At 45.4% G+C, this 27347-nt stretch overlaps 1 protein-coding gene across 3 annotated transcripts in view; it reads right to left on the bottom strand.

Moving 5' to 3' along the window:
• Positions 1 to 27347, bottom strand: part of PKNOX2 (PBX/knotted 1 homeobox 2) — an 84755-nt gene that overhangs the window by 35581 nt on the left and 21827 nt on the right. For 2 of the 3 annotated variants that reach the window (XM_027699427.1, XM_027699429.1), the window contains 2 exons: positions 1468 to 1619; positions 1059 to 1144 (listed from right to left, as the gene is read on the bottom strand). The gene's annotated coding sequence lies outside the window, so the exon portion shown is untranslated. Of the gene's footprint in view, positions 1 to 1058; positions 1145 to 1467; positions 1620 to 16673; positions 16756 to 27347 lie in introns of those variants that run through there. The other variant, XM_027699428.1, reaches the window with a different exon arrangement.

Below are 27347 nucleotides of genomic sequence, written 5' to 3' on the forward strand. Positions count from 1 at the left end.
AAGAAGGCATCAAGGCAGGCAGGATCCCTCCAAAAGGTGGAGGTGACCCCAAGCCCCCACAAACTCATCAGAAAAGTCATTTCAAAGTGAACCCAACCTCAGAATCAGAACACGGGTGAAATCAGACTAAGGAGAAAATCATCCCTTCCTTCATCATGTGGGTTTTTTTGGCCAGGGGAAGGTCACTGGCAAGAATTGGGGCTGAAAGAGCAGCCTGGGAGAAATGATCCTGCCCTTATTGGCTACTCTTTTTATTAAAAGGGACTTTCAAAGGAGACAAGACTCAAAAGAAAACACTCAAAGAAAAGATGCTCTGCTGCACCGTGGACTGACCGAAGGTTTTGGGCTTTCCCCTGAGAACCCCCCACCCTCAATATCACCAGTTTAAGCAGAAAACAGGCACTTTTGCAGGGCATTTGCAGGAACTGAAGGTGGCACCTCTGTTTTCAGTGACCAAAGATTTCTCTTTGCTCCTATAGGAGGAAATTTGCAGCCAAGGGGGTTTTATTTTCTTTGTCACCCGCCGGGTGCCTCCGGTTTTGGCACAGTGACATTTGTCACTCTGTCAAGCCCTAATTTTAGTGAGCGGGGTTGACCAAGGGACTGTGAGACCCTTGGTTTCATGTATATCTTATTTTAAGCTCTGCATTTCAGTTATTTTTAGCTGGTGACCATTCCTCTGCATTCTACTGCTGGCTGTGCCAAAATTTTGCAGTAATAACAGCCCATATTTCAGAGTATTTTCACAAAAATATATCTGTGTTTTCCTCCAGGCTGGCTATGGCTCGTAGGGCTCTTAACAACATGTTATTGACACTTGAGTTTTAAATCAAGACTCCCTGCACAGACTGATTTCTTAAAAAAATAGTATAAAAGTGTAATTCTCCCCTCACTGCATTTAGGGAAGGGTTGATACAATTTTAGTGGACCAGAAAACAACAGAAATTCCCCCAAATAAAGCCACACTGAGGTCATGACTCAACACATCCCACTCAAGTATATATAATTGCAATTAACATGTATAATTGGTTAATTAATATAAAGAGAAGAAGCCTTACTGTTTGTGGGGTGCTCAGGGAGCCACTGCCCTGGAAGTGTCCTCCCACCTCCCCGAAAACTAGATTTTCTGGATAGGAATCACAACCTGGGAAAGCAAAGGATGAAATGTTTGAATACTGTGAAAAAATGATGACACAAGAGGGCAAAATATTAAGCAGAGGATGAAGGTCTGTACTAGGAGAGGGCTTTTGGCAGGGGCAGCAAAGCCATGGTGGGCAAGTCCACTCTTAAAGCATTTTTTTTGAAGGATGATGGGGAAAATAGGAGGAATCAAGGAAAACTTAGGTGGGAATACCCCTGGGAGGTGAAGACAGGACTGATGTCTAAGCTAGAGCAGGGTTTTGCCCCAGTGGGTTTGAACATCTCCAAGAAAGGACAAAAACTAAATCAGATTTTTAGAGGTCGAACCGGGACGTGTCCAGCAAACAAAGATGTGCTCGTTGAGGGTCTATCCACAGAGGATGGAGGTTGGCACAGTCCTGTCCCGTCCTTTTCAACTCCTGGGAGATGGTGAATCCTCGGTGCAAGATCTCACTGAGGGTTACTGCTACAACCCGGGTCTGAAAAGCAGAAAAAAGGGAAAAAGCAATGAAACAACACTGCTATTGACCTTGCCCCCATTTCACACTGGCTGTTGCCACTTCCCTGTTAATTATAATCTTTGCTTGAGTGTAAATGTGCTTTTATACTTGGGCTCAGACAGAGTGAACTGGGGAAGAGCCATTAACTTCAAAATGGGGAGCTCCCAGCCACTATTCGATAAGGCCAAGTCCCCACAGATGTTAGAGATGATGTTGCAACTACCAAGAATCTGGCCTTTATAAGGTGGGGGTTTCTAGATTTCAGCAGCCTCAGTGGAAGAACAAAGATGGACTGAGCAAGGATCAGCACAGCCACCGACACGGGGGTGGTTTGTGTCTGACTGCAAAAAAAAGGAATAAGAGAGAAAATTCACCAAATCTCGCAATATCCATCACCTCTAGCAAGACCCTCAGATCTCCAATACCCATCTAATAAATGTCCCTCAACATACATCACCTCCAGATATTACCTCTCTGCCAGGTGATAAACATCACCTGAGATCTCCGATATATGTCTGATATATCTACCCTTACATACATCACCTGGTAGAGAGCTCCTCAGACCTCCAATACAGGTCTGATATATGTCCCTTGATACACATAATCTCTGCCAAGCTCCTCTGATCTTCAGTCTACAGCTGATATATCTACCCTGCTCCAAACCAGCTCGAGACAGCTCCTCACCAGCACAGCTCCTCACCTCCTCCTCTGACAGACACAACTCTGATATATGTCACCTGGCTGGAGCTCCTCGAATCTCCATTATGCATCTGATACATCTGGCCTGGCACACATCACCTCCAGAGAGCTCCTCAGAGCTCTGACAGATGTCTGATATATGCCTCTTGGTACACACCACCCCCAGAGAGCTCCTCAGATCTTCAATATGCGTCTGATATACCTACCCTGAAATATATAACCTGTTACAGAGCTGCTCAGACTGTTGATATATGTCTAATATATATAGGTATGTACCCCTTGATGTGCTGAACTGCTGATTTGAATGTATATCTGATATATGCACCTCTAGTTACACACCACCTCTAGAGAGCTCCTCAGATGCTCCCTCAACTCACTACCAACATGCACAGCACCTCCAGAGCTCCTTGGATCCCCAGGATACACCTCAGGGATGTACCTCTGCCACACACTGCCGGCAGAGAGTCATGTCTTGTGTGGCGAGGCCAGCTGGGAGATCCATGAGAACTGTTTCCCCTGGCTTTAATTCCATCCCAAACCCCTTGCAACAACAACGCAGGCATTTCTGTGCCCTCACAGACTGTGTCCATCACCTAAGCCGGGAACACGGGTCCAAGAGATGAAGCTGCATAGGAAGTGCAGTTCCTGGAAACCTGGACATCACCAAGGTCGTTGCCCAAGGAGAGATATGGAAACAACTGGGTGATTTCAGGGCAAAACAGGGCAGAAATCCCTAAACCTGGAAAACTCGGTGAAAGGGATAAAAGGTCAAGGTGCCTCTTGATTTCTCAGGCCACTGTAGGTCCTGCCAAGAGATTCAGTGACCTCATCTGGGTTACACTCAATGCTCAGGAGGGCCTGAGTCCAAAACTCTTCCAGCACAACAGCAGGTGAAATATGAGGGTTATTTGTGATAAAGAATTAAGGCTCATCTTGGAGGAGTATGAATGGGCTGACACTAAATACATATTGAGAACCCAGGACTTGATTTTCACTGGATTTGTCCTGACATTGTGATTAAAAAGCTCATGTTTTGCAGCAATCCTTCATCCCTGTAAAGGCTTTTTTCCATCCCACAGGAAAGGCTTTTGTCATCTGGGCTTGCTGCGTGAACGAAACGCGAGGACTGGAGGAAAAAGAGCAGATAAATGAGGCTCTGTCAGTGTTAAAAGAGCTCTAATAGACTGATTTTCATCCTTGGAGGCGATCAGGGCTGAGGTCTTGGATGTTGCATGCATGTTGTGCAACTTCTGCACAGATGATGCCATTTTTGTCCCCGTCACCAAGAGCACCAAGAGCCAACCCCACCAGGGACACCTCCCCGAACATCCTTGCAGAGGCAGAGAAGTCTTTCTGAGCCGGCGCGCACTTCTAGCAACTTCAAAAGGCAGCCTTTGAAGTTTAGCAGAGGCCTTTGAAGTCCTCCTGATGCAAAAGGGAACGGAGGAGATGCCTCCTCCAAGATGCTCCACCGCAGGCGACGCAAGCCAGCGAGACACACGGTGTGCCGGGCGCTCGTGGTGGCACTCAGCAGCTACTCGGGGATCATAAATGAGACACCATTTCTGGCAAGTCATCAGCCCCCCCCCAAATGCCCTAAATCCTCATCTAGTTGACCTGAATAGCCTCCAACAGCAGGGATGGGAGCCCAGTATCCTGGGACCTCAGCCTGCTCCCTGGCTGCAAAAAGCCAAGGGCAGCCCTGTTAATAAAGATTTAATGAAGTGTAAGGGAATGATGATAAAGCTGACATTTGGCAAATCAAAATCCAGGATTTTTGCAAATAGTCTAGGATTTTGAAGCAAGGCTGATTTTCCCAGCATGTCACTTTGCTTCTTCCAATGTGAGCACACCCTGATGCTTCCAAACCCCACCATGTCAGTGCTGTTTAATTATGACCATCATTTTTTAATAAATTTAATGCCAGCTCCTCTGACTTAAGTGGAAACCACAAATGGTGAAAATCCCAATAACACTGGGTTTTGCTGAACTATTTTTATACCCCACACAAGCTGTACAGGCCCCAAACTCCACACCCTTGGGGCCAACTGAAGAAACCCTGTATGTGAGGAAAACAGTATAAATGCAGAAATCAAAGCTGAAATTTCCATTGACCCCTCAAGGAGCTCCAAGAGATGATCACAACCCTCCAAATACTTTGGCAACACCTGCTGCCATCTATGATGAGGACTATGATAATAAAAACCTTTGGTGTATTGAGTTTTTCCCCCCACGGTGCAATTTCTGTAGCACCTCCAACTTCTGGGGAAGGGCTGGGACCGGGTGTTGGGGATGCTCCAGGAGGAATACGGTGTTTTCATCCTCCCCGCTCCCACAAGTTAAAATTGGTGATGCACAAACCCCACCGTTCCTCACAGAGAGTGAAAGATTGGAGACATGCCCAGACATGTGCAATATTCCTGCATTTCTGCGAAAGCAAAGCTGCTTTGAGGCAAAACACGGCCGGGAGAGACAAGTCCGTCGGTGGAGCCCCGCCCCAGGTGACTCCCATTATCCAAAGGGATATGTTGGGAAATATTGGACACCCCCACCCAGGAGGTGCACACGTGAACACATCTGGATCCAGGGAACAAAAGCTACGCCGTGCTGATAAATAATGGAAAGGCAAAGTGCCCCACAGAAGCAGCACCACACTGTTCGGCCCCGGGCGAGACGGAGGAAAATTTGGTACCCATGAGGTCTGGAACAGTGGGATTAATAACACATCAATTTTAATGCAGGGTGGCTTGTGCAGGCTTTTTTCCCCTTTTTCCTTCCTTTTTTTTTTTTTTTCCTGCTTCACAAACAGCAAAGTGAATGTTTGAGCATCTCGGCGGGGGGTTAATGAGGACTCTGATTAGTTATTCAGATTTGCCGATGCTGCCTACATCCATCCTCGGATGGGGGAATAACAGGAAAGGCTTTGCAGAGGAAGCTCTTAAAGACAACCTGCTTGGCTTTCACAGCTCAGGCAGACACAGGTTTTGAGGGGCTTATGCTACAGGGGTCCCCAAACCCGAAATCCTAGTGCCAACTTTGGGGTGGAAAAGCACATTTTCCCATTATTTGTAGGGGATGCAAAAAGCTGCTGCATGTTGAGCCATGCCAATTCCTGTAAAGATTCACGTTTGGGTTTGTGGAGGTTTTTGCCATGTTTAAAACAAATTCTTGGGTGCTATTTATAAAATTTGTGTACAATTACGGTCAGAGGCATGGGACCAAAAATGATGGATGGGCGGATGCAAGGATGCACAGATGTGAGGATGCACAGATGCAAGGATGCACAGATGCAAGCATGCATATATTTAGAGATGTGTGAATGTAGAGATGTATGGATGCACAGGCTCATCCTGTGCATCTGATCATATGGATGCAGGGATGAACAGGTACACACATGGCTGAAAGGATACATGGATGCATGCAGGCAAGGGTGGAAATAAGAACGGACCATCCCACAAGCCACCACTGGGCTGCAAAAATGCAACAACTGCATTTTTGCACAGGATCCCACAGAAGTCTAACAGTGCTTTATGTGCTCCTTGCTCCTTGGCCCAGGGATATTTTAAGCAGGTTGAGCTCACCTCAGTATCTTAAGCAGATTGAACTGGTTTATTTTGGGGTTTATTTTCTGATTTAGGCTTTTGTTCTTCACCTGCATCAAAACTCAGAAGGGAATCTGAGTAAATAGATGGCAGGTGTCCAAAATGATGCTGCAAAAAGTTTTAAAGGACACAGCCAGGGAGGCGTTTCATGGCATTGCAAAGGGGCTCCTCAAAAAATCTAGGCATTATTTTAGGATTCACTCTAGGATTCAATATTTCTTCATCAAGGAGAAACATTTGAAGGATGGGCAGGGTGGTGACAGCACTCTCTCAGTTCGTCCCAACAACAGTCAGCACTTTATTTCTACTTGGATCCAGAGACCCAGCTGGCTCTTGCTTTGAGCATCACTCAGCATTCAACAGGAGTTCTGGGGGCCAAACTCCCCAGTGTCCATGTCATTCCCCACAACACCTGCCAGGATCTCAAAGGAAAGACAAACTGGAGTTATTCATCCAATTTTGCCAGCTCTGAGGTGCTCCATCCCAAACAGGTTTTTTTCCCCAGGACCGCCTCCACACGCCTTGTCTGGGTTTTAAAGGGTGCCTTAATTGTTCTGAATTAACAGCTCCAGCTGGAGGAGCAAACAAGCAATTTGCAGCCTTAAGATAACACCCAAGTGATTTAAGTTGGGGCTTTTAAATTTTTGGGTTTAATGGGAAATCACACTTTTCTGGTCACCAACGCACTGCCCAGAGCTTGGCTAAAATCACCCATTTATCAGGAGTGGCCACAGGAGGAGGTGGGATGGCAGGACAAAAGGAAGAAATGAGAAATCTCTGCATTTGGCTTTACTTTAGAGACAGAAAAAATACAATATATCCTCATCACTGCTGGGCAATCCACTGACTGCAGGAGGGCTAAGGATTATTTTCTTCCCAAACCCCCCTTTTTTTTTTATTACATAGAAGTTCACAGAATCCCAGACTGGTTTGGGTTGGAAAGGACCTTAAAGCTCATCTCGTTCCAACTCCCTGCTATGGGCAGGGACACCTTCCACTAGCCCAGGTTGCTCCAAGCCCCGTCCAACCTGGTCTTGGAGGGATGGGGCAGCCACAGCTTCTCTGGGCAACCTGGGCCAGGGCCTCACCACCCTCACAAGGAAGGATTTGCATTTACATTTTGTTTTAAAATATTCAATCTTTAAAAAAAAAACCAAACCCATAACGAAAACCCACCAGCAAACTCTTCATCCCTTTGCCCTCTTTCCTGTCTTTTTCCCTTTTCTTTTTTTCATTTGCTGCTAGATAAAGGAGGGAAGGAAAGACCATGATTATTTGTTTGCAAGACTAGATACTCAACATGGATACCTTAATTTCTTTTAAATTGTCATTTTCACCACTTTAAATCCTTTCTAATCTCACCCAGGTTGTGGGATTCGAGGAAAAACTCCACCCCTATCTCCCCACCCTTCTGGTTTTAAGAGGAGCCAGTGGTGCTGGCAGTGAAAAGGACTCCACAAGAAAAGCTTTCTATGATCACAGCCAAGTGACAGCTGCAAAAATTAACCCTGGAACCAGGACAGGTCGCAAGAAGAGTTTCCACTCAATCTGGCAGCTGACACTTGGTTGTTCACTTCTGTTGTTAATATTGTTACTGCTCTTTTTCTTATCTCATTGGTGTTTCCACTAAATTGTTCTCCTGTCACCCTGTGATCTTTGCCTTTTGTGTCTCCAATTCCCCTCCCCATCCTGCCACAGGGGAGGGGGAGCATGGTTTGGAGAGTCTCAGTAGAAGCACTAAACTGGGGGGTACCAATCCTAAACCATGACATCACCCCAGCCAAGGCTGAGTTGGGAGTCAATGTCCATCAACCCCCAACAGTTTTCCAAGAGCATCAAGGTTGGATCCCATCAGATGATGTTGTGGATGGAGTCACAGTCCTCCAACAAGGTTTTCTGCTGAAGACAGGACAGTTTGTCTCCATTTTACAGGGGAGAAAAGGGTCTAACTGTGCCCTGAAGACACGAAGAAGTGGCATCCAGATGCAACAATGCATCCTTCTCTGATGATGGGAGCTACCTCCAAAACACAGATCCAATGCTGGCGGCCGTGGGACTCAGACAGCCTTGGATACCTGGATCCCCCGTGCCAAGCTGTGCTACCTGACGACCTCCTGGCTCACATATAAAGTAACAGGAGAGGTAATAAATCTCTTTGGCACCTTCCCTGGGCATGGCAGCCCTTGATAAAAAACCAAAACTCAAGGGAGGGAGCCTGACACCACACTATTCCCAGGGCACCCTGTTACGCAGATTAATCCTTCTTGATGGAGAATTACAATTAGGGCTCCGTCTTAAGGAGATATCAGCAATCAGATATCTTATCAAATGCCACCTCAATTATTCAAATAATCCCTGGCTCTTAGATTCGGGTGCTGTTTAGGGAAAGCGGTCCGATTAATGTGCTGACACTTCCCCATCACGTCTGACATCCTCAACTTCATGTCTGATTACGGAATTTGCATTCAATTTAATTTTTTCCATCTGGAGTAAATGAATAATCCGAGTACCTACCTACCCCAGCCTTAATTACATTTGTTAAATTAAAAACCCGGGATGTGAGAAATTTAAATGCACGCAGCTCCATGGCCAGGCAAACCTGCACGTTCGACCTGCCACAGCCCCGCCAGCTCCCACTCCAATTTCTCTTCCTTCCCCACAGCCAGGCATCAAAGAAATTACAACTGGAAAACAAAAATTCTTTCTAAACGATGAAACAATAGATGATCTTTTGACATTTCCAGCGCTGTTTGCAGGGGAATGAGATAAAATGTAATAAATTCATATACTTCTGTGTGTTTCTTGGCTCCAGCAGCTAAAATTTCCATCTCTTTATGCAGGAGTCCTGGGGAGCAGAAATCCTTGATAATGCCAAACAATTCGACACTATTTTCTCTTTACTCCACACCATGCAAAAACACAGGCTTCAAGCTGCCAGCTGCTGGGAGTGAAACCAGATGCCACATCCCTTTTCCCAGATGGAAACAGAAATGGCCCCGTCTGGGGGTGCACAAGCTCCCCTCGGTCGCAGCCCTCCGTGACCCCGGGGCTGCTACCAGCACATGGCAAAGCCTCTCCCCAACAGCAAACACCACAAAAAAAAAACAAAACCAAAAAAAACCCTTTTCAATGGTGCAATTGTAATTTTTTTACACTCAGCCTTTTGGTTCAGACCAGATCCTGGTACCATCAGCCCCCACAGAACGGCAGGGGAGGTTTGCCCCCGAGCCACCACATTTACTAATTTTAAAATAAAAAAGGTGGAAATGAAAGAACCAAACTCGACCGTTTTTTTTTTTAAAAATGAACTTTGCAGAAGCTCGCTAAATTTCCCTTCTTTTGGAGAAGGCTGGAATTACCAGGTGAACTCAAGGTGGTGACAAGAAAAGTGTCCAAATAATTAAAGAATAATTAAACATAAGTGGAAGACAAAGTATTACCAGCTCAGGCCATTTTAGGGGCAATACGTCATAGACTGAGTGATGGGAAATGTCAAATAAATATATTTGGGTGTTGATCTAGATGTCAGCAGCAATGAAAACATTGAGGAAAGTCTTTTCTTAGCACTCACAAAGACTGAATTAAATAACTTACATGTGAGTGAGTGCAATGGCAATAATCCCCCAGTTTGAGGCTTGTGAGACCAGTAATAAAACATGGCTAAAAATATCCAGGGAAAGCCACGCTCACAGGATAAAGTGAGACAGGTGAGAGCAGAGTCAAAAATAACTTCTTCCTTGCTCCCAGCACGCTCACAACTCAGACACAACATTTCTGCACTCCCAGGAAGCTGGATTTGACTCCCCACCCCCAAAAAATTCCCTGTGGAGGGGTGTAACAGAGCATCAGAGCATCCCTCCCAGGCACAGGGGCAGGATTTGGCCATCAGAGCAGGCAATTTGGAAGCAGTCTGACTGATCCACGGTTCCTCATCCTTCCTGACTTCCTTCTGCTTTGTTTTGAGTTAACAGTTATGGTGCCGGAGGAGAAAACATCATGTTTTAGCAATGAAGTCCCCAGCAAGACTGTTTAAAAATTAATTAGTACCATGCAACGTATTAGCAATGAATCATAATTTTAGCTTTTGTACCTATGTCATTGCCTTCTACATGGTTGTTATTCCAGCTTTTCCATGGTCCTCCCAGCCAACCAGTACCTAACACAGAGCGTACCAAGGAAATTGTTGGTGTGTCTCCTGGACATCCCCAATTCCACAGCAAACACACACCCCAACGTGTTCTCTCTGGAGCTTTTAAATAAATTAGGGTCATATTTGCTGAGCTGGCTGGAAGGTTGGGAACCTGGCCTGCTCAGAGGTTCCAAACATCCCATAATGGCAGTTGTCCAAGGGTATGAGCCTGGCTGGACCCACCCATAGCTCCTTACTCAAGGTGGAGGTTGTGGTATGAAGGAGGCTGTGGGTTGTAGCTTCATCTAGGATGGAGGACAGAGATGGGTGGAGATCCCCCAACCCTGAGGATGGAGAACTTTCAAGGATGGAGATCCCCCTACCCCAAGGATGGAGATCTGCCAACCCCAAGGATGAAGATTCCCCCCCAAACTCAAGGAAGAAGATCACTATAACCCACAGATGGAGACACCTCCCACAGCTCTGAATGTGAAGATGCCCAAGCCTCAAGAATGGAGCTCCACAAAACACAAGGATGGATCCACCTAACCTCAAGGATGGGAATCCCTCAACCCTGCAGATGGAGATCTCCAAAACCCAAGGATGGAGACTCACAAACCTCGAGGATGGAGATCCTCCTAACTGTGAGTATTGGGACCCCCAACCCTGAGAATGTAGATCCCCAAAACTCAAGGACCCTCAGAGCCCTGAGGATGGAGATTCTGCAGACTCCGAGGATGGAGATACCCCGACCCAAGAACGAAGAACTTCCATGGAAAAAGAGACACCCCCCCCAACCCAAGGATGCAAACCCCATCTTCCCAAATGCCACAAAGGGCAATCACCCCCTGGGACATCAGTGGCAGGAGTCTTCACCCCACCCTGCACTGGGCAGGACCTGGGGGCACTACTCTGGTCCCGTAATGGTCACCTCCCAAACTGCAACCCCAAATGAGCCACCACTCTGCTCCTTCTGGCAGCGAGCGAGGCAGCGGGGACTGAGGAACCTCGCTGTGTCGGCTGCCTTCAGGTGGCTGGGGAAGCTGAGGGGAATTGGCTGGGAACATCTGGAATATATTCATTTTATGGCATGTTTCATATCACAGACAGGTACTTTGAAGCAGTTAAGTAGTAGCAGGGCAGCACGTCCCCATGGGTGGGCTGCGGTTTGCGCTTTCAGCCCGAGCTGCCCCAGCATGACAAAGAGGCTGGGGAGACGGAGCTGACGTTTTCCAAACACAGCTCTGTGCCTCTGGGGGCAAATCCAGCCAGAAATTAAAACCCAAAAGGCCAAAAAAAAAAAAGAAAAAAAAAATGAGAAAGAAACCAACCCCTGCGTCTAAGTGGTGTTGATCCCCACATCAGGCTATTAACAGCCCCATCACAAATTGTAAATGACTCAGATAAATTAAATGGCTTAGCAGCTGTGAGGAAAGGCCCTTCTGAAGATTCATTTGTTTCACGGAAAAGAAATTAGTTGGGAATTTAAAATCTTTTCCAGCAGCTTGACGCAGACACCCTGTTAAACCCACATATTGCTGCTCACGTAGCCCTGGGAGGAAGTCGGCCCTGAAAGGAAAAGTCAGAGAACCACAGAATCCCAGAATGGTTTGAGTTTGAAGGGATCTTAAAGACCATTTAATTCCAAACCCTCTGCCATAGGCAGGGACACCTCCCATTAAGCCAAATTTCTCCAAGTCCCGCCCAGCCTGGCCTCGGATATTTCCAGGGATGTTCTCTGGGCAGCCTGTGCCAGGGGCTCACCACTCTCACAGGGAAGAATTTCCTCCTAATATCTAAACCTCCTCTCTTTCAGTTTAGCACCATGAAAGCCCTCTGTGAGCATCCACAGGTGGGGGATGCAGCCGTGCTCCCATTAGCGCGCCGCTAACAAGGCTGTGCCTTCTCCCAGCAAACCTATTAAAAGCCTCAACCCATGAAGAGCTTCTGAAAATGAGAAGATTTGACCCAAAACACCCCCATGCTGAGGGAAAGCCGGCAACTGAGCTGCAATTGAAAAAGGAGGGGACAGTAACATTGGGCAAGAAGTTGAGGTTGCAGCCCTGGGCGCAGTGAGCTGCAGTGATTTACCCCCCAAAGCAGGGAGCCACTGTTTTGCTCCCATGTTAATGCAAGAAATTCATGCACTAAAGCTCCCTGCCTTTGCAGGCAAAGCCCAACTCCCCATCCCCATCCCCTTTTAGTTCATGCAAAATTGAAGGGTTGTTCACCTTCAGACACTGTTTCGCCAGCAGCAGCAACTCAAAACGCCTTTTAGTGGAAGTTCAGAGGTATAAAAGATGCAAAACGCCCCTAAATTATTCACATGGCGTTTCAATCAAAGCCCCACTCTGGGATAAAGGGAAGGATTTGATGACCCTGGGATGTCTCCTCACCCCTGTTTGGATGGAAAAACCCTTTTTGTATTTACTGCGTAGAAGTGAAAGGGGAAGAGGATAAAATAAAAGGGTTTCCCCACATCCAGAAAGGGCTGGAGAGTGAGGAATGCAAGGAGCACCTATTTTTCAGGTGCATCCAAGCAGAGTATCCTGGTTGCATTTGCCCCTTGGCAACACTGAAGCTCTTCCAAACTTTTATAGCACCAGAGGAGCAAAATTAAAGTGGGGCATTGGAAGAGAAATTGCAAACCAAGAAACCCAGCAAGAAGGGATAGAAGCAATCAAGAAGGAGGGGGGGGAAGGAAAATGAATAAGAAACTCAAAAATTATTTTGCATTTCAAGTACAGGAGATTTTCAAAAAGGAAAAGCCCTGGAAGATATTTTTTTCCTCCGGTTTTTCCTCTGTTTCGCTTCTTTCTGTTTCACTGAGCACCCGGGTGCTCCTGAGCAGGGATTTCCATTTCTCCATCTCCATCTTGGGGCAAAACCCCAACAATCCAACGGAAAAAAAAAAAATCAAAAAAGCCCCAAAAGTAGGACACCAAGCCCTGCTCAATCCAACCTCAGCTTGATGCTCACTAATTACCCGGTAATAGTATTTATATGCTGCCGGCACACTCGGAAATGCAGCTCCTAATAACCGAGGTCGGCATCAATATTAATGTCCCGGCTTGACTCTCAATACCCGGGGACCGACGAGAGACAAAGAAACATCACAGCAAAGTGAAAAGAGGGGCAGAAAATGAATTTTAAAAGTATTTTTCCTGTGTTTGGGCAGGAAGGGAGTGCTTGAGATTAAATGAGGGGACCGGTAATAAGAGCAGATATAAATTGTAAGTTCCCATCTCTGAGGCATAAAACCTTCCAGCAGCGCGGAATTTTTCGCCATCCACACACCCTTCCTCAAGCTTTGAGTAGGAACAGGATGGAAAAACTCTTCTTTTCTTGTGATGGGAATAGATTTCTAAACCTCAAGGCTTTCTCCTCACCAGAGTTACTCCAAGGTGATCAGCTCCAAGTATTCATCCCTGCAAGCTCCAGCCCACTTTGGGCTGCTCATGCAAAACCCCAGGCTGTGGGTTGGCTCAGCCAGAAATGCTGCTGGAAACAACCTCCTGAGAAGCACTTTTTTCCCAGTGATGGCTCCATCCCTATGTAATCAGGGAGCACATCCCCCCCAGATTCACCAATATTACACTGCACACAAATGCACACAGAATATTTGCAGGGCACGGCACGGGTTGCAAACGTGCCCCAGCACCGCTCCATAATTCAATTAAAAAAACGTCTTTTCTTAATAATTTCTACACAGAGAAACTTGGCACATCAGGAGCATTAAGGCAGAGTTTAAATGGAGTTAATAAACTATTAATAGCCTGCAGTAAGGCTATGATAGATTTGAGCTGCATGTGATCTCTGCCCCTCAGTACAAGGTGTTATTACCAATGTCCGCACTCGATGCACGTTGAAAAAAATCACGGAGGTCTTCCATAAAAAATGCAGTTCCACAAAATCTGATGTTTCTCGTGGAAAGATGAATGTTTTCCAGATTTTTTCCTGAAAGCTGACAGTTTGAGAGCAAGCGTGACTCTCTTGTAGAGAGTCATGTGTGGTGTCAACTCACACCATTGACACATTAACTTATGTTGATTAATATTGAAAGAAAATGAATGGAAGACAATGAATGGAAGGCAATGGAAGTCCAAGAAGGCAACATTAGGATGTTCCCAGATCTTTCAGTACTTTCATTTCCAAGCAATTTGAGAATTTCCCTATTTTTAGTCAAACTCCAAGCAAGAAAAGGGCAAACTGTGGAAAGAACTTGAAAATAGATGTTCTGCTTCCCCAAGAAGCCGTGGTTATGAAGGCTTTACTGACACAATTTGAGTAGTTATTAAACAACATCAATGAGTAACTCATTGACCCTCGAGAGAAGACCCATCTCTGTGTTGATGACTCCAACAGGTAACACATCGACCCTTCAAAGACCCAACCCTACCCTGATGACTGCAAATGCAATGAGTAAAGTGTTGATCCTACAGAGAAGACCCAGCCCCAAGCTGATAAGAAGCAGGACTCGAGCCAACTGCCTAAAGATGCCATAAAAATCAAATGCCACTATAAAGTGACTTCAGATACTGCAAGAAACCTCCAGAAAGAGAATAATTATAACTAATTTGGGTGGAAAGAGCGCTCTGCAGTTGCAGCCTTGGCCATCAATTCTGGTCAAATTTGAGAAGATCTTTCTAAAGAGCCATTGTATGACCCAGTGGAAATGGCAATTTTTCATATGGAAATTCTCCCAAAGCTTAAATCACCTTTTTATTAAATTTTTCTTAGTTCTAACTTGTGGAAAGAGGTCACAAGGCCTCTTCCAAGAGGAGCAGTCTGTGAGACGAAGTCAGAGGGTAAAAACTTCTCAGGGAAAAAACATGAGGATTCCCACTTGAGAGATGCTGATTAAGCACCACTGGAGGATCTAGAGACAAACCCTAAAAAAGGAGGGGTTTGTCTTTCTTTGTTGGGTTGATGGCAGAAGAACCATGAGAAGAAATAATACCTTCTTCCACCTTCTCCAGCTGCCGATGGTCACCACCTTTTGGGCATTCAGAAGTGCTGTTTCTCCAACCAAAACCCTGTCAACCCACAAGAAGACTCCTCCCCACCACTTCCAACAACGACGAGTGAAAAGAGAGCGCCGTGCCTCGACCCTTCCATCAGCAGCAGAGAAAACACCCAAACCACTGCAACTTCCAAATCCCTCCCTGCCTTTCCCCTTTTCCTAGACGGTCCTCCAATATGCCCAAAACCTGCCCAAAATCACGACCTGCCAAAAAAATAACTGAAATCAATGAGAAGAGGAGCTAATTAATGAATTGGGAACGGATGCAAGTCAACACGTCGCCGAGATCAACGTGCCACGTGGCCACCAGGGTTGGACATGGATGGGTTATTGGTGCTCCATGTTTGCCCCCACTAATTTACCATTAAATGGGAGCTGCAAGGACTGAGAAAAATAAGAGTAAAAGCGACTTTGAGGGTCGCTGTAGCTTTTCAGCTCTCCGATGAGACGTTATTGGCGGATCTCCTACACAGCTGCTCCCTGCTGAATAGATCCATCCCACCTCCAACGCCGTTGGCCATCAACCAATGTAGCAATAAAGGCAAGTTCGGGGGTTTTTTTTCCAGTGGATGTGAATTATTTGGGGATTTTTTTTATTTTTGGCTGAGGAATACGTGGTGATTTATCCAAAATTAGAGGGAAAAATCCCTTTTTTGCTGTCTCTAAATGAGCAGCTGGGGGTGGTCCAGTGCAGTGACCACCGTCCCATAACAAAGTGGGTCAGGACTGTTTAATACCAAAAAAGGGAGGAAATATTTGATTTCTTCAGGAATAAATGTTCCTTTTCCCAAAGAGCTAGTTCAGAATGGAAAAAAAACATTCGGTTTTGAAATGCCTCAATGAAATTTAATTTTTGGTTTGAATCAACAGCTTCACTCGGTGCCATTTTAATGCTATTTTATGTTGAAATGTCAATTGGAAACTAACATTTTAAAATGTCAAAACATTTCATGTCTGCAGACGGTGCCGATAGTTTTTGCTTCCATGTGTCCAAACAGAAAATGCCTTTGGAACTTCATCACGGAAAGAAAAATTAAATATATATATATAAAATTATTTAAAAAATCAATATTTTGACTTCTTGGAATCAAAACAAAGCTAAAATACAATATTTCCTCCAGGATGCAAACAATATTTTCTGACAAACTGTAATCACCAAAACACAATCTGAGCCAAATATTTGTTACCATGGTCTGTTATAGCTCCATGAGAAGAGAAGAGAAAGGGATTTTTGATATAGTAGGCCCTCTGAACCCTTTTTTCACCAGTTATTTCCAGGGTGCAGGAAGCCCCTTCCACCATCCAGAATTGTTTTCAACACATTGATTTTCCTTAATAGTGGGGGGAAAAAAGTCTCGAAAAACTTAAGGTTTTTCTCCTTTAAAAGAGGCAACATTTAAATTTGGGGGGGGATTTTCCCTGTATTTTGCATGGATGACACCTCACCTCCATCAGTTTTGGCAAAGTGGGAGGAAATGGAACTGTGAGGTTTTTACCACGCTTGTGCTGGCTGCAGGGAACACGTGCACAGGGTGTGGGGGGTTTTATCCAATATAAATGCAATTATCCAGTGATCTCACCTTTTAAATTCCAGCCTTGGCCATGCGTTGCCAACAAAACAAATGGGGAAAAAAAAAATTGGTAAAGAAAGCAAATAAAAGGCAAGCAATCCAGGGCAGTTGCTGCAAAAAAAAAATTGAATTTTCCCGATTTTTCTGGTTCCAGAAGCAGAGCACAAATGCGCAGCATTAGAAAACGGGATGAAAACCGGCACTTTTGGAATTATTACTGGCCAAGTTTCTCATCCCAAATCTTGCAGCTCCATCATCCTCGACGGCGCGGCTCGGCCACCCTCCATCACCTTTACGTCTCCTCCAAATTTCTCTTTTTCTCTTTTTTTTTTCTCCCCGAGCCCGGGCTCCAGCCCCGCGCGGGGAATAAGCGCAATTATCTCGTCTCGCCACATTTTTCCAGCTCTGCCTGAGGTTTAATTAAAGCCAAGTGAAAAACACAGAGGAGCAGGCGCTCGGTTCCGATATCACCCCACCGCATGCGGCGGGGAGGAGGGGGGGGAAAATAGGGAAAAAAAAAAATAGGAAAAAAAATAAACCCTTCCTTGTCGACTTTTTAATTCGGCAAACCCTCCCAGATATTGCTCCTTTATCACATTTCCTTTTAAAAAATATATATATAAATATATATATATATAAATATATATGTAGCTATGCAAACGCCCATGAATATACAGGGACACTGGGATACCCACACACCCTCTCTCTATAAAAAATATATATATAAGTGGAGCCTAATCCCCTGTAATCTCCTTGAATTACACCTCAACCACCCTCCTCGCAGGTGACCTTTCCACAAAAGGCTGTTTCTATGCCAACAGCATTGTTTGAGCCAGGCAAGAGAAAAAAATATGGCACAATAATCTGTAATTTTTCCTTAATTCGGAGTTTTCACCCACGGTCAGGAGGCAGTTGATGCTAGGAACACCCTCATCACAGGAAAAAAATTAGTACTAAAATTAATTAATATCTAGGATTTGAATATTAAGAGAGTGGAGTAACCTTGACCCAATTTAGATTTTGCCTAAATTCCTGGAAATATTTTTTGGGTGAAATTTCCCTCGTTTTGGGGTTTAGGAGCAAAATCCTAAAGTTTTAAGGTTCTTTTCATCTTAATACCTGCATTTCTCTCTCCTGCTCCATCTCATCCTGCCAGCACAACCCACAGGTATCGTTTCCTACCAAAAAGTCTAATTATGGGAAAGTCAGAAAATCACGATTTTTTTCCACTTTCACTGTTTTTAAGGGAATTCCAGCAACTGGTTCATCTCCAATGGGAAAAAAAAATAAAATAACAGTGAATACCAGACCTGAACTCCAAAAAACTTGAGGAATTATTATAATATGCATCAAGCAAACAATGCTGGGTAATAAAGTGGTGATGAGATTTGACCAAGTAAAAGTCGCTCAATCTAAATAATTTTCCACAGCTAAAGACTGTTTTTGGTCTAGATAATGTTGCTCCATTTAAAATTTGTGGTATTTTCCCTCACTTTCTTCAGTTCCTTGAGTTCCAACTCAGCCCATAAAGCTCATCCCAGATCAGAGTATCTAAAATTGATACAGAAAAGGAAAAATGAGATTTTTTCCAGCACAACTTTTGGGGTTTTTTGGTGGGTTTTGAGGAGCGGTACAAGGACCTGTGATCTGTTGGTTGAAACATCCCCCAAATTGGGGGGTTTTTTTGGCTTGTTGAGAGAGGGACAACCTCCACATTCCTGCATATTTTTTTTTTTTACTGGCTGCTGGAGATTTATGTCTATTTTTCTTCTGACCTGACCCCAACACCTTCATGGCTCCCAGGAGGGAAGACATTTCCCAACAGCTCCATCTCGCAAGGCGTCGAACCAAGAGGATAAAAATACTGGTTGCCATGGGAACATAAACTCTGGAGTTTGAAAATACCAGAATTAAACCTTACACTAATTTCAGTCCTTAAATCCCAGGTTTTGCATCCGTGTTTTGATGGGTTTGGAGGCAAAATACTTAAATTTCAAGAAATTCCGCCAAGGTTTAACATCCTTACAGATGTTTTTCCCACAGCTGGATGCATCCCCAAACCAGGAGTAAATTTATAAATTGTAAAATTATAATTTAGAATTCAATTTAAAATATTAAAAAAATGCTAATTTACTAACAATTTTATGGTTTTATAATACGAATTATTTTATAATTTAATAATTTAGATAATTTTTAAATTAAAAACTAGGATTAATCCCAGCTTATGGAACCGCCTCTCGTCATCCAGCCTCGGAATCAGCCCCACAGATACTTCCTGGCATCGGGGCAAGGAGCCGAGTATCCAGGGCTAACAGACACAACATATATTTCTGCATCTTATCTGAAAAAAAGACGCTTCTGAGACTTAATTTTATTTGTTCAAAATACACCACAGTCGCTTAGGAAATATTAAATTATAATAATCAGGCCCCAGTGCTAATGATGCTTGGGCAGAGTGGCAACAAGAGCTTCAAACAGGCTTAAAGCAACTTTTGGAGTTGGTGTTGAGCGAAACGGCTCAGCCCAATGAGGGAAAAGGCACAAATAAAATAATGTTTTACTTATTAATAAGGAGCAAATTTGGGATCACGAGCAAGGGGATCGGTCACCTAGGAAAAGTTAAGCAGTAATAAAAGGATGATGAGTTAGAAGAGGGAAGGAATAATCCTCATCACAAAGGAAGATTCCCATCATTAAACTTGAGTTTCCAAAGGAAAAAGAGACAGGGGAATTCGTTTCTGGCACCAGAAGAACATGGAGTTACTGGAACTAATCTGTTGGCAACAGCAATGAAATGACTCCACACCGGCACCAGAGGAGTGGTGCGGGTTGGAAGGGTTTGCCATGGGATGCTATGGGTTTGTTTCATGCTTTTCCAACATGATCCAATGTGTTTGCAGCTTCAGAAGTGCTGAATCAGTTCAACCATCTCTGTAAGATGGGTTGTTTCCTGCACAATGCAGGCTGATGCTTTGGACCTCCCCCCCAGTCCCAGCTGCAAAACTCCAGGTGATAGAGACAACGTGGCACCCTGGTGTTATCACAAATAACTATTCCCACTGTCCTTTTTCCCAAAATAGGTTCTGCAGAACAATTTCATTTCTCTAGAGAACCAAGCCACAATCCTGCTGCATTTTGAGGAGAAAACTCTCTGGTTTGGGGCATTGTAGATGTTAGTGGGACGCTCTGTCGGGCGCAGAAGCAACCGCGGGAATTTACTTACCCAGGTGACGCTTTCCTTTGGCAGCAATGTCCCCCCAAGCCCCCACAAAGTGGGGGAAAAAACAAGCCTCTGGGCCCAAAAAGGGCATTTTTCACTTCAAATTCCTAGCTGGGAGGAGAGGCCTGGCTGCTCTCAAAAAAAAAAAAAAAAAAAAAAGAGAAAAAAAAAAAGGAAAAGCAAGGAAAGGTAAAAAAAAAAAAAAAAGAAAGGGCAAGCAAAAAGCAAGCTCGTTGGAGCAGTTTGGGAAAAAGAGGTTGGAAGCAGCCTGGCAGAGCAGCTTTCCCGCCCCACAATCCCTCGCTGGCCCCCAGTGGGCTTGTGCAAACAGCATCGGAACAGCGCGCGGCCGGCTCTGGCCACGCTCCTCCGAGCCGGGATTTTAAATAAATAAGGGAAATCAGCTGCAGGCGAGGGGCAGGGGGAGAGGCTGGACCCCCGTCCCGCCAGGAAATCTGCATTTTGGGGGCGCTGAGAGGCGGATTTGGGGGGATCCGTTCCCTCCCCACGTCTGAAAATGCGATTTTCCAGGAAGCGCAGGAAGGGGAAGTTTGGTTTTCAAAGGCAAAGGGAGTGAATGGATTGTATATGAGACATACATATGTATATTCAGAATTAATTTGTCTTTTTTTAGTAATCCAGCTGGAAATTCGAGGTCTGGTTATGGCAGAGGGACATGGGGAGGCCACCCTGTCACCTAATGCCATTATCTATCTTATATCACATATCATGATATATATATGTTATATATTATTCTAATATATTTTGTAGCCTGTAATATATATTACTAAATAACATCTATAGCATGTTATATTAGAGAACATCTATACCTTCTATAAATGTAATATATATTAGTTATCATCCAATAATAGATTATACCCATCTTATTTGATTTGATATATGATACTTATAATATATGGGAACAATAAATTATTTACTTTCTATTGTACCCTTATATGGTTATATATATGATCTGATGTGAATAATATATATTATGTATTACTCTAATATATATTGGCTATTATTCCCATATATTACATTATATGTGTGATGTGAGATTTATCATATAGATGGATTTATGTATTTGTGAGCTTCAGTATTTTCTTGGGTATTTAGAGGGGGAAAGGTCTTTTCCCAGTGGGACCTGTCAAGAGGTGGAGGCAGCCCACCAGGACCACCGAAAAAATGCTGCAGAAAGAGGATTTAGGGTGAACATGCCCCTTGCACAACAGGCAGGGGAAGATACTGATAATCGTTTGCAACCCCTGGCACAAAACCCACCTCCTTCCCCCTCCCAAAACCTCTCTGCATCATTTCAGGGATGCTTCCAGTGACAAAAAAAAAAAGGATTTCCCTTATTGAGCACTAATCTCAAGAAAAGGAGCTGAAATTCAATGCCTTTCCCCACCCGGAGTTTTCACCTGGACCTGTTTTTCAGCCCATCCCAGCTGAAAAACAAGTCAATAAAGTGAAGATGAAAAGCTATTTGTTAGGATTGATAACGCTCATTAAAACTGGCTGGGTAGGAAAGCACGACTCCACTCCAGAGAAGGAAGAGGGGAAAATGCAAATTCTGCATGAAAAGAGGATATTTCCCTAATCGCCCCAATCAAACACTGGCGCAATTATCTGTGGCCAACCCAACGGGTTAAAATTATCCTCTTCATCTCCGGACACAGTGAGGAGCCGAAAAAATGTTTCATTTTAATAAAAATGAAATCTGGACCCTGCAGAAAGCAGCTTCACTAATGACGTGTTTACACAGAAAAAGACAATTTCTATTTAATGGTGATTACTAGCGAGGAGAAATTAAACTTCCCAGAGTCTGTGGGTTAGGGATAATGGGAACAAAGTTATTGAGGGTGTGTAAATCAGGGAGAGCTGCGTGCGGGGGTCAGAGCGGCGCGTGCGGATCGCTCGGAGCACACGGCCCTGCCTCGCTGGATCTTAGTGGGCAAAAAAAAAAAGGATGTATTGATGTATTTTGCCATGCAACGTATGCATTTGCATATATGCAAATACGTGTGCGCATGCAAATGTGCAAATGCACGGGGAAAAGCTGGGAACGGGGAAAAGCTGGGAACGGGACGTGTGCGATGCGCGAACACGCACCTGGCAAAAGCACGTGGCAAGAAGCTCCTACACGTGCAAGCACAGCAACCCACGTTTAAACGGGCCAATGCACACTGTAAACATGCAAATAAACGCACATGCCCATGCAAACGGGCACAGGCAAATGCCCACACACACGTGGGCACACGCACGTGCAAACACAGGTGCAAACCTGCACGTGAACGTGAGCCCGGCCGTGTCAACGCGCCCCTGCAGGAGCCCTCCTGGCAAAATTCATCCTCCCGGCACCCCCAAGCTGTGCAGGCCCCACGCGGAGTTCCCAGACATCGGGGGGGATCTCGGGCTCCCACATCAGAGTTTAAAAAGTGTGAAATGGGGTTTGATCGCAGAGCGGTGCCAAAATTCTGGGTTTTGGCCGGTGCACAACCTTCGTATTAATTTTATTTAATTTTTAATTATTATTCTCTTTTTAATTATTTTTTTTTCCAGGCTAAAAATTATTAATTTCTTTCCAAAAAAAGAAGCCAAGACAAGATCTTCTCACACCCGCCTCCTGCAGAGGATGAACTAAGTTTTGGGGTTCCTCTTTGAACCAAAGCCATTCCCATCCCATGCCGACCTTTGCAAACCCATCCCGGGGCAAAATCAGTCCGACGTCGGGCTTTAATGTCTGCTCCTCTCTAGAGCAGAGCAAACATCTGCAGAACAAGCCCAGATGTGAGTGGTGTTCCCCCGCCCCTTCAGGAATTTCAGCTCCGAGGCACATAATAAGGCAGCGTCTGGGATGGTTTAATAATAGTAAAATTAAAACTGTTCCTGGAGCAGAATTGAAGGACGCGCTCGCGAGGAGGTTTGCAAAACAAAAACGAACCCTGAGCTGAAGTCCCAGGGGAACCGTTGGATCAGAGGAACAGTAAACAACCCACAGAAATGCAACTTAATTATCTTTACAGCCCAAGTACGCAACCGGCTGCCGCAGCTTTCCAGGGATGCAGGAACGGAGAGGTGCCGATGTCCCCGTGTGGAAGCTGGAGCATCCCCAAAAAGGCAGAAAAAAAAGACTCTTTTTGCAAAATTTTGCTTGAATTTTCACCCAAGTGCTGAAGTGTGGCAGCACTGCCGTGGGGTTGAGGTTGATTTCTTATCCACCTGGGTAAAATGCAACTTGTTGGTAATTTTTTGCTCAGACTTTTAAGAAAGACGGGCTCTTGGCTCGACCTTGTCAGGTCTCACCACACACATGACCATCATCCCCCCCTGCATTAATACCAGCTGGGGAGCTGCCACCTATCACTCACCGAGATGACCTCCCCTGAAAAACTGCTGAGAAAAATGGGAATGGGCAGAAAAAATGCCTGGATATAACTATTTACGTATTTGCATATATAAGCTGGAAAATGTGTTAATTTAAACTGAGGATGCTGATGAGGCAAGGTTTGAAATCAAAGTGAAGGGATGGCGAGGATCAAGGCAGGGATGCTAGAAAGGACCAAATCAAGGATGCTAGGTAGGATTAGCTCAAGGATACTAGAATCATGCAAAAGATGCTGCTTTTATCAAACTAAGACTTCTACCTGAATACAAACTGAGGATGCTCAGAAGAGGCAAAGCAAGAATCTGGCTAAGATCACATCAAGGATCCAACTGCCTGATGTAGAAGATCAGGTTCAAGAACATCCAAGGAAGCTGAAGGCGCACAAGTCCATGGGATCTGATGAGATGCATCTGCCCGTCCTGAGGTTGAGCCACTATCCATCATATTTGGGAAGGGGCAGTCCAGCAACGTTCCCACTGAAGGGAAAAGGGGAGGTATAACTAGAGGAGAAGGACATTGGGGTGCAGGTGGGGGAGAGGTTGGACTGGCACCCAGAAACCCCCGTGCCCGGGGCTGATCCCACAGCGTGGGCAGCAGGGGAGGGGGGGTTCTGCCCCTCTGCCCCATCAGGTGAGACCCCCCTGCAGAGCTGCCTCCAGCCCTGGGAACAGCACAGGAGCTGCTGGAATGAGTCCAGAGGAGGCCAGGGAGATGCTCTGAGGGCTGGAGCAGCTCTGCTAAATGGAGATAGGCTGGGAGACCTGTAGGTGTTCAGTCTGGAAAAGGCTCAGGGGAGACCTTAAAGCCCCTTCCAGTACCTAAAGGGGATCCAGGAGAGCTGGAGAGGGACTTGGGACAAGGGCCTGTAGGGACAGGATGAAGAGGAATGGCTTCCCACTGTCAGAGGGCAGGGTTGGATGGGATACTGGGGAAAAATTCTTCCCTGTGAGGGTGGTGAGGCCCTGGCACAGGTTGCCCAGAGAAGCTGTGGCTGCCCCATCCCTGGAAGTGTCCAAGGACGGGTTGGACAGGGCTTGGAGTAACCTGGGCTGGTGGAAGGTGCCCCTGCCCATGGCAGGGGCTTGGAACAAGATGGTCTTTAAGGTCCCTTCCAACCCAAACCATTATGGGATCCCATGATGGTTAAAATCAAAACAAAGATCCTTGCTGTGACCAAACCAGGGCTGGCAGCTGGAATCAATCCAGGGATGCTGGCTCGGAACGAACTGAGGCCACTAACAGAGCAAAGTGAAGATGTTGCCCAGGACCAAAGCAAAGACATTGGCTAAAAGCAAACCTCAGCCACATTCCATTTTCATCCATCTCTTTTAAAAATGCTAATTTTGACGTCTCCCAGGCTGCCAGCAGCCCAGCAACGCTCTGCACCGCTCCACAGCCCCTCCGGCAAGGCGGCGATGGGGTTTTTTTTATTAACCTGACTGAACTAGCTGGGAAAAACAGAGACGTTTTCTGGCACAGTTTGGATCCCAAAAGGTCCATCCCGCTCCTGGCTCCAGAGCTAAGGGCAGCCTGGGGCTGTCTGCATCCCGCTGCCTGCATGGTACAGGCATGCCTGGAAGTCGGTTCAACTCCCCAAAAGCCCGTGGGCTGTTCAGAACCATGGTGTGTTTTTTTCTGCAAAAAACATTTGCTGTTTAACTCGTGACGGAGCCCCAGCACACAAATTCGGTGACATTTTGCTCAAAAAGTGCTTTCTGCTGAGTATTTCTCGCAAAACATGCTGCTAATAGCTCCTGCACCAAGCACAGGGTTCGGCTGTTAAATGGTGATGCTCCTTTTCAAGGGATATTCAGCTTTTAACTAAGGCTTACAGCAACCCCAAACCAACCAAATCCTCCCCAAAACTCTGTATGCAGTTTCTGAGGTCATCAGAAAACTTCATTCCCATCCCCCACTGGGGGTTTGGAGTTTGTGGGGTTTTTTGACACCTGTTTGCATTGGTAAATCAGCTGTTTGAAGTGCAGAGTAATCCCACCCTTTACCCAACCTCACAATTAAAAAAAAATAATCCTCATGCTTTGAAATTCAATTCACTGTTTTTCTTTTCTTTTATATTTTTTAAAAAGGTGATTTTTCCTAGAAACATAAGATTTTTCATCCCTCTTTCAGCACACCTGACTAGATTTAACCCCCAGAAGTAACACCAGGACAGAGAAAATCATGCAAAAAATCATGGTTTTCCTGCAAACCTAATAGCAATGCAACAGTTGGAGTTAAAACCCAGTCCCAAGCCACCCACCCAAATTTCACCCAGTTTCCAAACAGGACAGCAAATAATTCCTCTGCTGAGCTTTGAAGCCAAGGAGGCCACATTACAACATTTTTCTGCCCTGGGATGAAGATAAATTAAGCCCTGAGTGTCACTAAAGCCCCATTCAATGCTGCATCCTAAAAAAATATTAATTGCAAAATGGTTTTCTAATTACTTTAATAAGGATGCAGCTCCAGTAGGGTGAGATGTGATGCTCTGCAACCACTCTGGCCTTTTTTTCCATGCATTTAAGTGCCATAATGTCACAGTCCAGAGCTGTGGAAGTTTGGGCCACAGTTATATGAGCTCTGTGCTTAATGAGGGGCACCTAATTAAAGTCGGGGAGCGTTGACTTCGTCAGGAGACCCTGCATCAAGTCTGCCCCAGGTTTTTTTGGGAAGTGAACATCCCTGGCCGTCTGGTTGCTCATCCCAGCAAGGTCACGCCTGCAGTAATTAAGGATTTCGGCTCATCGGGTTGCACCAGCCTGGCACCATCAGTGCTCTGCGCTGAAATAATCCCAAATAACATCCTGAATTATTCCAAAGATCAAGCTGGAGTTCTCGGGGAAGGAGAAGCACTCGGGGAAACATGGGTGCTCTTAAAATCCCTGGAAATAGGGAGGGCTGAAAGCTTGGAGGGGTGCAACCCCCGAGCTCAGATGTTAAATATGACGAGGATGCCGGAAAAATAAGGATGAAGGCAATGGCGTGCATCCATCCTGGCCGGGTGCCACATGGCGAGGAGCCCCGAAAGGACAGGGTGAAAATTAGCAAGAGCCATCAAGTACCTGACACAGAGGCCTGGTGGCACCCGGCGCTGGGTTAATGGAGCTCTGCAGCAGCAGCTGGCGGCTGCTTTGGCGAAAAATCTGGGATTTTGCCCCAGATGAGATGCTAAAACATCATCTGGTGCCAGCTGCCGCCACTGCCGCTGCCCCCAATTTTTTAACCATCCCAGCTGTAGGTGCTTTTCTGCTTTCTGAACCTCAAAATGGCAGCTCCAGTTGGTTAAATCAAACCTAAGGTCCCCCCGTCAGGAGTTTTGCAAAGCCTGTTGGTACCTTTACACAGTTTCAAAATGTGCCTAAAAATGCCATTTTTCTAGGAAAAATCGCCCCACATGCACTGCGCTGGAAGGTAAGGCTTGGAGGTCAGGTAGCTTCTTAAAAAGATATATTTTGCAGGGGTTTTTTAAAATGCATTTTCCCTCCTTTTATCTTTTAGGGGGAATAAGGGTGAACGGCTCCAGGGTGGGGATGGCACATGGGAATTTCTCACGGCTCCCGGAAGAATGTGTGGGTCAATATTTCCACTCCTATGCAGAGAGAAAAATACACTTACAAGGAGAAAACCCTCATTCCTGTGTCCAAAATTATTATCTCCTTTTTTTTTCTTTTTTTTTCTTTTTTTTTTTTTAATAGGCACAGGCAGTTTTTGAGGGAGACACTGGATGTGTGCAAATGACACCGAGGGATGTGACGATCGGTGAAGGATGCGGGGCCGGCCAAGAAGTGTCCAGAGGCACTTTAAATTAAAAAAAAGGGATTTTCCTGAGATATTACAAGATTTGCTCCCCTGGTTTGGTGGTTAAATCCATATTCCTGTGGTTTAACACCCAGAAGAGTTGGAGCTCTCCAGCACAATGAATATGGAAAGAGCAGCATCCCGGTGCCAGATGGACCAGTGGGAGCCCCAGCGCTGCCCTTCTTATCCAGCCACTGATCCCCAACACCCACAACCACCTTCCACTTCTTATGTATATCAAATATATTTGTTTTCATCTGCATTATCCAGTTATAAC

Source organism: Neopelma chrysocephalum, unplaced genomic scaffold (assembly GCF_003984885.1).
Source record: "Neopelma chrysocephalum unplaced genomic scaffold, ASM398488v2 Primary Assembly neopelma1_138, whole genome shotgun sequence".
In the NCBI taxonomy this organism is placed as follows: domain Eukaryota; kingdom Metazoa; phylum Chordata; class Aves; order Passeriformes; family Pipridae; genus Neopelma; species Neopelma chrysocephalum.